A 9,932-nucleotide genomic window follows, 5' to 3' on the forward strand; every position below is an offset into this window, starting at 1 on the left:
TTACTGGCCCTCTCCTAGGGCTTCAGTGTGGGGTGGGTGGAGACAGGCTGGGAACCAGAGGGCATTTACTTTTGTTTCCATCCCCCCTTCCCTTCCTACCCACCCCAAATCTCAAGGGTCAGGTGCTGTTCTTCCTTTCTTGAACAAAATCTTAAGAAGTGACAGCCACTCCTGCTGAGTCCCAAATGATGGTTCCCTCACACATGCTTTTTCCCTCAGAAAAATGTTACTGCTGCTTTATTCCTGGACAGCTTCTTTCAAGTAATAAATGACAACAAATTCAATGTAACTCACAGCACAGGTAGACGTCATAGTTTAACCTCTAGATTTGTGAATATAATTTTTTTTGTGTGTTGTTGATGTTTGTTGTTCTTTTCAAATTATTTTGCACCATCCTCTAATTCACCAAGTACAAAAAAAAAAAAAAAAAGAAAAGAAACCAGGAGAACTGGATACAGAACTAACATTGCCAAGTATATTCTAGGGACTAGATTAAGAGTAAAGACCTTACTTTGTATCATTTATACCTTAGATTAATTCTGGAGACAGTATTTGGAGACAGTATTATCAACTTACAAAGGGAAAGCTTAGGAGGAAAGAGTTTAGAATTGAATTTGCCCATGGAAATATGGTTAAAAAGACTAGGTTAAAGGGCAACAAAGTGAAATATTGGTTTAAGAAATCTTTCCGGACCAGCACTGTGGCATAGTGGGCTAAGCCTCTGCCTTGAGCACCGGCATTCAATATGGGTGCTGGTTCAAGTCCCTGCTGCTCCACTATCAATCCAGCTTTCTGCTCTAACCTATGAAAGCAGTAGAAGATGGCCCAAATGCCTGGGACCTTTTATCCACATTGGATACCCAGAACTTCCTAGCTCCTGGCTTTGCATTAGCTTAACTATGGCCATTGCAGCCGTTTGGGGAGTGAATCAGTGGATAGAATACTTCTCTCTCTCTCTCTGCCTCTGCATATCTGTAACTCTGCCGTTCAAATAAAAAATAACTCTTCTTTAAAAAAGTAAATATTTCTTTTATTTTGGGGCTCAGTTTCTAAAACCCCAGGTTTCTCATCTCTAAAATAAGAAGTGAGGGAGAGGAAGAGTATCTATAATGCTAATCTTCACTGCAGAGAAACACATAGGATTGTAACTTGTCTGAAAAAGAAAGGAGATTCAAAGTTGCTGTTGCTGTATGGTTATTTTTTTTCATGTTTAATATCAAGATAGCATACAAATGCATTCTTAAGTATATTTGTAGTGTTTGATTTTCAAGATTTTAAGTATAAATGTAAATGGAAGCAGGATGACATGGAGTTCTGTTTGTGATTACTTCTGTCAATTATAATTCATGGGATTAGAATTGCTGGATTAGGAATGCTTAAATGTATCCATTCATTTCACACTAATGTTTATTATATCAGGCAATAGTCTTTGTGTAGACTGCTTTTTCTTGCCAGATTGAAAATTCAGGAGGGCAAGAAACATGTTTGCTTTGACATTAAAACTCAGCATCTTGATAGAGTCATTCTTTTAGTTGAATGAATAAATGAGGATATAAAAAGAAATAAATACAATTTCTGATCCCCAAGAACTACCTAGTTGAAGAGACAATGAAATAGATGTCTATTTCATAACTGCCACAATTAGATGAATGTATAATTTGTTGCTCAGAGACAATTTTGATAATAAAAGAGACATATTAATAATGACACAGGGTTGAAATGTATAACAGAAACCATCCAGGGCCAAGCAGGTTAAATGTTCACCCTAGCTTTGTAAGGCATTCCATCCACTATTTAGTAAGCATTTACTGAGCATTCTTTTGTGTGGTGTGTTGAAAGAACTACCAGCCACATGATTTTCCTAGATATTGGAGTAAGAGATCCTGAGCAATCAGAAAAAGGCTGAGATGAACTAAGAGGCTTTTGACCAAAGGTAAACAAACAAACAAAGAAACAAAAACCAGAGAGGTCAATTAAAAAGTATATCAAAGATAATTTAGTAGGACCTGAACCAAGGTATGGTGGTAGTGGGAATGAAGAAGAGGCAAGAGATTACAAGGAGATCTAAAAGGCAGAAACAACAGGATTTCAATGGTAGATGAAGGCAGGAGGGAACTCATGTATAAATCTTCATTTGAATCTTATTATTTTATAGGCAAGGGGTTCTCAGTACATTAATGTTCATCAATAATAAAAGGCTACCTCCAACTGACTTGTAAACTTCTCCTAAATCCAGGACACAATCTCATGGGTATCTACTATCTATAAGCCTTATGTTGATCATCAAGCCAAATGTTTTTAACTGCTACAATATACAATGGTTCTCATTATGAAGCAGTTACTTAGAAACTAGAAGACAAATCCGTGTCTATAAGAACATCTAGGCTGGTGCCGTGACTCACTAGGCTAATCCTCTGCCTGCGGCACCAGGCAAATACTATCCGATAGAATAAGAAAGGGAGAGAATGATCCAACATGGGAAGCGAGATACACAGCAGACTCATAGAATGGCAGATGTCCTAAGCAGCACTCTGGCCTCAGAAACAGCCCTTAAGGCATTTGGATCTTGCTGAAGAGCCCATGAGAGTATTTTAGGCATGGAAAGCCAAGACACTCCAGAAAAAAAAGACCTAAATGAAAGTTCTCTGCGAGTGAGATCCCAGAGGAAAGAACAGGGCCATCAAAGGAGGAGGTACCTTTCTCTGAAGGGAAGAGAGAACTTCCACTTTGACTATGACCTTGTCTAAATAAGATCAAAGTCAGCGAACTCAAGAGGCTTCCATAGCCTTGGAAACTTATGACTAGAGCCTAGGAAGATTGCTGTCGCCATAAACAAGAGTGTCAAACTGTTTCGTCAACAACAGGAGTCACAGCGTACTTACTTCTCATGTGGGATCTGTCTTTAATGTGTTGTCCAATGTGAAGTGATGCTATAACTAGTACTGAAACAGTATTTTACACTTTGTGTCTCTGTGTGTGTACAAACTGATGAAATCTTTACTTAATATATACTAAATCGATCTTCTGTATATAAAGATAATTGAAAATGAATCTTGATGTGAATGGAATGGGAGAAGGAGTGGGACATGGGAGGGGTGTGAGTGGGAGGAAAAGTATGTGTGGGTGAAGCCATTGTAATCCATAAACTATACTTTGGAAATTTATGTTTACTAAATAAAAAATTAAAAAATAATACTGCAAAAATATTTATTTATTTATTTAAAATAGTTACAGAGAGAGAGAGGAGAGGAAGAAAAAGAGGGAAAGGTCCTCCAAATGTTGGTTCATTCCTAGTTGGCTGCAAGGTCTTCAGGGGCCCAAGGTCTTGGACCATCTTCTACTGCTTTCCCAGGCCATAGCAGAGAGCTGTAGTGGAAGTGGAGCAGCTGGGACTCAAACAAATGCCCATATGGAATGCTGGCACTGCAGGTAGCAGCTTTACCCACTACACCATAGTGCCATTCCTCCCCCCTCCCAGGGAATTTTTTTCACTTCTTTTCGGCTTAATTATACTTTAGTTACCTAAATTTGGTGAATATATAAATAGTGAATTAGCAAGGTATTCCAAATATAGCTTTCATTTACATGACTTTTGGTTTTTTTAATTTAAACTTTTTAATAAATATTGACCATTACTATTCTTTTTTAGAAAATATTTATTCATTCATTTATTTGAAAATCAGAGTTACACAGAGAGAGGAGAGGCAGAGAGAGAGAGGTGTCTTCCACCTGATGGTTTACTCCCCAATTGGCCACAATGGCCGGAGCTGTGCCGATCCTAAGGCAGTAGCCAGGAGCTTCCTCCAGGTCTCCCATGTGGGTGCAGGGGCCCAAGGACTTGGATATCCTCTATTGCTTTCCCAGGCCATAGAAGAGAGCTGGATTGAAAGTGGAGTGGCCAGGTCTCAAACAGGCCCTTATGGGATGCCGGCACTTCAGGCCAGGATGTTAACCTGCTGCACCACAGCCCCGGCCCCTGAATTTAACTTTTTTATTTAGATTGTTCTTTTTTATTTTTATTTTTTGGACAGGCAGAGTTAGTGAGAGAGACAGAGACAGAGACAGAGACAGAGACAGAGAGAAAGGTCTTCCTTTTTCCGTTGGTTCACCCCCCAAGTGAAGCCAGGAACCAGGTGCTTCCTCCTGGTCTCCCATGCGGGTGCAGGGCCCAAGCACTTGGGCCATCCTCCACTGCACTCCCGGGCCACAGATGTTGATCATCAAGCCAAATGTTTTTAACTGCTACAATATACAATGGTCCTCATTATGAAGCAGTCACTTAGAAACTAGAAGACAAGTCAGTGTCTATAAGAACAATCCAGGCTGGCACCATGGCTCACTAGGCTAATCCTCTGCCTGCGGCACCAGCACCCCAGGTTCTAGGCCCGGTTGGGGTGCCAGATTCTGTCCCGGTTGCTCTTCTTCCAGTCCAGCTCTCTGCTGTGGCCTGGGAGTGCAGTGGAGGATGGCCCAAGTGCTTGGGCCCTGCACCCGCATGGGAGACCAGGAGGAAGCACCTGGTTCCTGGCTTCACTTGGGGGGTGAACCAACAGAAAAAGGAAGACCTTTCTCTCTGTCTCTGTCTCTCTCTCTCACTAACTCTGCCTGTCCAAAAAAATAAAAAAGAACAATCTAAATAAAAAAGTTAAATTCAGGGGCCGGGGCTGTGGTGCAGCAGGTTAACACCCTGGCCTGAAGTGCCGGCATCACATAAGGGCCTGTTCGAGACCTGGCCACTCCACTTTCAATCCAGCTCTCTTCTATGGCCTGGAAAAGCAATAGAGGATAGCCCAAGTCCTTGGGCCCCTGTACCCACATGGGAGACCTGGAGGAAGCTCCTGGCTACTGGCTTCAGATTGGCACAGCTCCAGCCATTGTGGCCAGTTGGGGAGTGAACCATCAGATGGAAGACCCCTCTCTCTCTGCCACTCCTCTCTCTGTGTAACTCTGATTTTCAAATAAATGAATGAATAAGTATTTTTTAAAAAAGAATAGTAATGGTCAATATTTATTTAAAAAGTTAAATTAAAAAAAACCAAAAGTCATATAAATGAAAGCTATATTTGGAATACCTTGCTAATTCACTATTTATATATTCACCAAATTTAGGTAACTAAAGTACAATTAAGCCGAAAAGAAGTGAAAAAAATTCCCTGGGAGGGGGGAGGAATGGCACTATGGTGTAGTGGGTAAAGCTGCCACCTGCAGTGCCAGCATTCCATATGGGCATTTGTTTGAGTCCCAGCTGCTCCATTTCCACTACAGCTCTCATGGGCTATTCACCATATCCGAATGCCTTAAGGGCTGATTCTGAGGCCAGAGTGCTATTTAGGACATCTGCCATTCTATGGGTCTGCTGTGTATCCTGCTTCCCATGTTGGATCATTCTCTCGCTTTTTGATTCTATCAGTTACTATTAACAGATTCTAGTCTTGCTTGTGTGATCCCTTTGACTCTAAGACCTATCAGTGTAATCAACTGTGAACTGAAATTGATCACTTGGACTAGTGAGATGGCATTGGTACATGCACCTTGATGGGATTGTATTGGAACCCCCTGGCATGTTTCTAAATCCACGATTTGGGGCAAGTCCGATTGAGCATGTCCCAAATTGTACATTTCCCCCTTTCTTATTCCCACTCTTATATTTAACAGGGATCACTTTTAAGTTAAAAATAAACACCTATGAATAATTATGTGTTAATTACAGAGTGCAACCACTACTCATAGAACAAAAAAAAAATACTAATATGGATAAAGTATTACATTGTACATCAACAGTCAGGACAAGAGCTGATCAAGTCACTGTTTCTCATAGTGTCCTTTTCACTTCAACAAGTCTCCCCTTAGGTGCTCAGTTAGTTGTCACCGATCAGGGAGAACATATGGTATTTGTCCCTTTGGGACTGGCTTAATTCACTCAGCATGATGTTTTCCAAATTCCTCCATCTTGTTGCAAATGACCAGGTTTCATTGTTTTGACTGCTGTATAGTATTCTATAGAGTGCATGTCCCATAATTTCTTTATCCAGTCTACTGTGGATGCGCATTTGGGTTGGTTCCAGGCCTTAGCTATTGTGAATTGAGCTGCAATAAACATTAATGTGCAGACTGCTTTTTTGTTTGCCAATTTAATTTCCTTTAGGTAAATTCCAAGGAGTGGGATGGCTGGGTTGAATAGTAGGGTTATATTCAGGTTTCTGAGGAGTCTCCAGACTGACTTCATAGTGGCTTAACCAGTTTGCACACCCACCAACAGTGGGTTAATGTCCCTTTTTCCCCACATCCTCTCCAGCATCTGATGTTGGTAGATTTCTGAATGTGAGCCATTCTCACTGGGGTTAGGTGAAATCTCATTGTGGTTTTGATTTGCATTTCCCTGATTTCTAGTGATCTTGAACATTTTTTCATGTGTTTGTTGGCCATTTGGATTTCCTCTTTTGAAAAATGTTCCTTCTATACCAGTTTGCTTAGAGTTTTATCACGAAAGGATGTAAAATTTTACCAAATGCTTTCTCGGCGTCTATTGAGATAATCATATGGTTTTCTTCTGCAGTCTGTTAATGTGGTGTATCACATTGATTGTTTTGTGCACATTAAACCATCCCTGTATACCAGGGATAAATCCCACTCGGTCTGGGTCTGGGTGGATGATCATTCAGATATGTTGTTGCATTCTATTGGCAAGAATTTTATTGAGGATTTTTGCATCTATGTTCATCAGGGATATTGGTCTGTAATTCTCTTTCAGTGCTGCATCTATTTTCGGCTTAGGAATTAAGGTGATGCTGGCTTCATAGAAAGAATTTGGGAGAATTCCCTCTTCTTCGATTGTTCTGAATAGTTTGAGAAGAATTGGAGTCAGTTCTTCTTTAAATGTCTGGTAGAATTCAGCAGTGAATCCATCTGGTCCTGGGCTTTTGTTTGTTGGGAGGGCCTTTATTACTGTTTCAACTTCTGTCTCAGTTATGGCTCTGTTTAGGTTTTCGATGTCTTCCTGGTTCAATTTAGGTAGGTTGCATGTGTCCAGGAATCTATCCATTTCTGATAGGTTTCCCTGTTTGCTGGCGTACAAGTCCTTGTAGTAATTTCTGATGATTCTTTTTATTTCTGTGGTGTCCGTTGTTACGTTTCCTTTTTCATCTCTGATTTTATTGATTTGGGTCTTTTCTCTTCTTTTTTTAGTTAGCTGGGCCAATGGGGTGTCAATTTTGTTTATTTTTTCAAAAAGCCATCTCCTTGTTTGGCTGATTTTTTGTAATGTTTTTTTGGATTCAATCCTGTTGATTTCTTCTCTGATTTCAATTATTTCTCTTCTCCTACGAGATTTGGGTCTGGTTTGCTGCAGATTTTCTAGATCCTTGAGATGAATTGAAAGCTCATCTATTTGGTGCCTTTCAAATTTCTTGATGTAGGCACCTATTGATATAAACTTTCCTCTTAACACTGCTTTGCTGTGTCCCATAAGTTTTGGTATGTTGTGCTGTTACCCTCATTTACTTACAGAAAGTTTTTAATTTCTCTTTTGATTTCTTCTATGACCCATTATTCATTCAGGAGCATGTTGTTCAATCTCCATGTGTTTGCATATGCTCTAGGGATTCCTGAGTTGCTAATTTCCAACTTCATTCCTTTATGGTCTGAGAAGCTGCATGGTATGATTCTAATTCTTTTGAATTTGCTGAGACTTGCTTTATGGCCTAGTATGTGGTCAATCCTAGAGAAGGTTCCATGTACTGCTGAGAAGAATGTAAAATCTTTAGCTGTAGGATTGAACGTTCTGTATATATCTGTTAGATCCATTTGGGCTATAGTGTCGTTTAAATCTACTGTCTCCTTGTTGATCTTCTGTCCTATTGATCTGTCTATTTCTGAGAGTGGAGTATTGAAGTCCCCCAGTACTATTGTATTGGGGTCTAAGTCTCCCTTTAAGTCCGTTAATAAATCTTTACGATAAACTGGTGCCCTGTAGTTAGGTGCATATACATTGATAATTGTTATATCTTCCTGTTGTATTGATCCCTTAATAATGCTATAGTGTCCCTCTTTGTCGCTCTTAACAGTTTTTGTGGTAAAGTTTATGTTGTCCGATATTAAGATGGCTATGCCCACTCTTTTTTCATTTCTGTTGGCATGGTATATCTTTTTCCAGCCTTTCACTTTCAGTCTGTATGGATCTTTGTTGGAAAGATGTGTTTCTTGTAAGCAGCAAATAGATGGGTTTTGTTCCTTAACCCAATCAGCCAATTGGTGTCTTTTAACTGGACAATTCAGGCCATTCACGTTCAATGTGACTAATGATAAGTGGTGACTTTGCCCTGCCATTTGCCAAAGATATTTTCTAATATATGTTTTGAAATACCTGTGGTCTTTTGCTGTGAGGTTTCCTTTCTTTACCTTCTTTCATATTGATGACCATGTTTCTGTGTTTCTGTGTGCAACACATCTTTAAGCATCTTTTGCAGGGCTGGATGAGTGGCAACAAATTCTTTCAATTTCTGTTTGCTGTGAAAGGTCTCTATTTCACCTTCATTCACAAATGATAGCTTTGCAGGATACAATATTCTGGGCTGGCAGTTTTTCTCTCTTAGTACCTGGGCTATGTCTCACTATTCCCTCCTAGTTGTTTGGTTTCTGATGAGTAGTCAGCTGTGAGTCTCATTGGAGATCCTCTGAGAGTAATCTGATGTTTCTCTCTTGCACATTTTAGGATCTTTTCTTTATGTTTCACTGTGGTGAGTTTATTTACAATGTGTATTGGTGAGGATCTCTTTTGGTCATGTTTACTAGGGGTTCTATGAGCTTCCTGTACTAGGATTTCTCTGTCCTTCTCCAAACCTTGGAAATTTTCTGCTAGTATCTCACTAAAAAGGCCTTCTAATCCTTTCTCCCTCTCCATGCCTTCAGGAACTCCTAGAACCCGAATGTTGGGTTTTTTAATAGTATCCTGAAGATTCCCGACAATATGTTTTAGATTCCTAATTTCCTCTTCTTTGGTCTGACTGTATCCTTTCCTGTTCTCTGTCTTCTAAGTCTGATATTCTCTCTTCCTCTTCACTGATTCTCTTTTTAAGGCTCTCAGATGCATTTGTCATTTGGTCTATTGAATTCTTCATTTCATTATGATTTCTCATCACTATCACAGTTTCATTTCATTTTTATTCTTCCTTAATATTTCATTTTCATGTGAGAGATTTTCTATCTTGTCCAGTAAGGATTTTGTAGTTCAAGAATTTGTTTTTGAGAACTTCTTAATGTTCTTATCAATTTTTTGAGATCTGCTTCTTGCATTTCTTCTATCTCATCATCTTCATAATCTTGAATTGGGGTGTCTTTTTCATTTGGGGGCGTCATAGTGTCTCCCTTGTTCTTGTTACCTCAGTTTCTGCGTTTGTTGTTTGGCATATTGGAGATTTCTTCGGTGTGGTGTTTTTTCTCATTATACTGTGACTCTAGATTAAGTGGATTGTCTGCTTTTGATGGATCCTTAGAGGCTGTGATGGGTGTGCCAGAGAGCTCTGTTGGGTTCTTCAGGGTTAAGCATGTGCCAAAGGTGACTCACCCAGATTGTTCTCTTGCTCTCTCTCTCTCTCTCTCTCTCTTCCTCTCTCTCTCTCTTTTTGACTCAGTTGGGAAGTAATTCCACACAGCTGAGTGGAATTGAGAGTAGTTGATGTATGAAATCTGGCCCCTGTGGGTATTCGTCTGCTTACCCCTGGGACCACACAAAGAGTTTATGCAGCCCTCAGTGTGGTCTCAAATTTCTCTGCAGTCTCTCATCAGGTTGCCCAGGTTACCAAGTTTGTGTACTTGGTTAGTTCTCTCACTCCCCCTCAGATTTTCACAGTCTCAGATAGTTAGCTCCGCACTTTCACTAGGTGTTTACCTCCTGTTATTTCTCCCCACCAGAGTCAGGTTTTTCTGCTTGCCTA

Source organism: Oryctolagus cuniculus, chromosome 1 (assembly GCF_051225735.1).
Source record: "Oryctolagus cuniculus isolate XC-2025 breed Fujian yellow rabbit chromosome 1, ASM5122573v1, whole genome shotgun sequence".
Lineage (NCBI taxonomy): Eukaryota > Metazoa > Chordata > Mammalia > Lagomorpha > Leporidae > Oryctolagus > Oryctolagus cuniculus.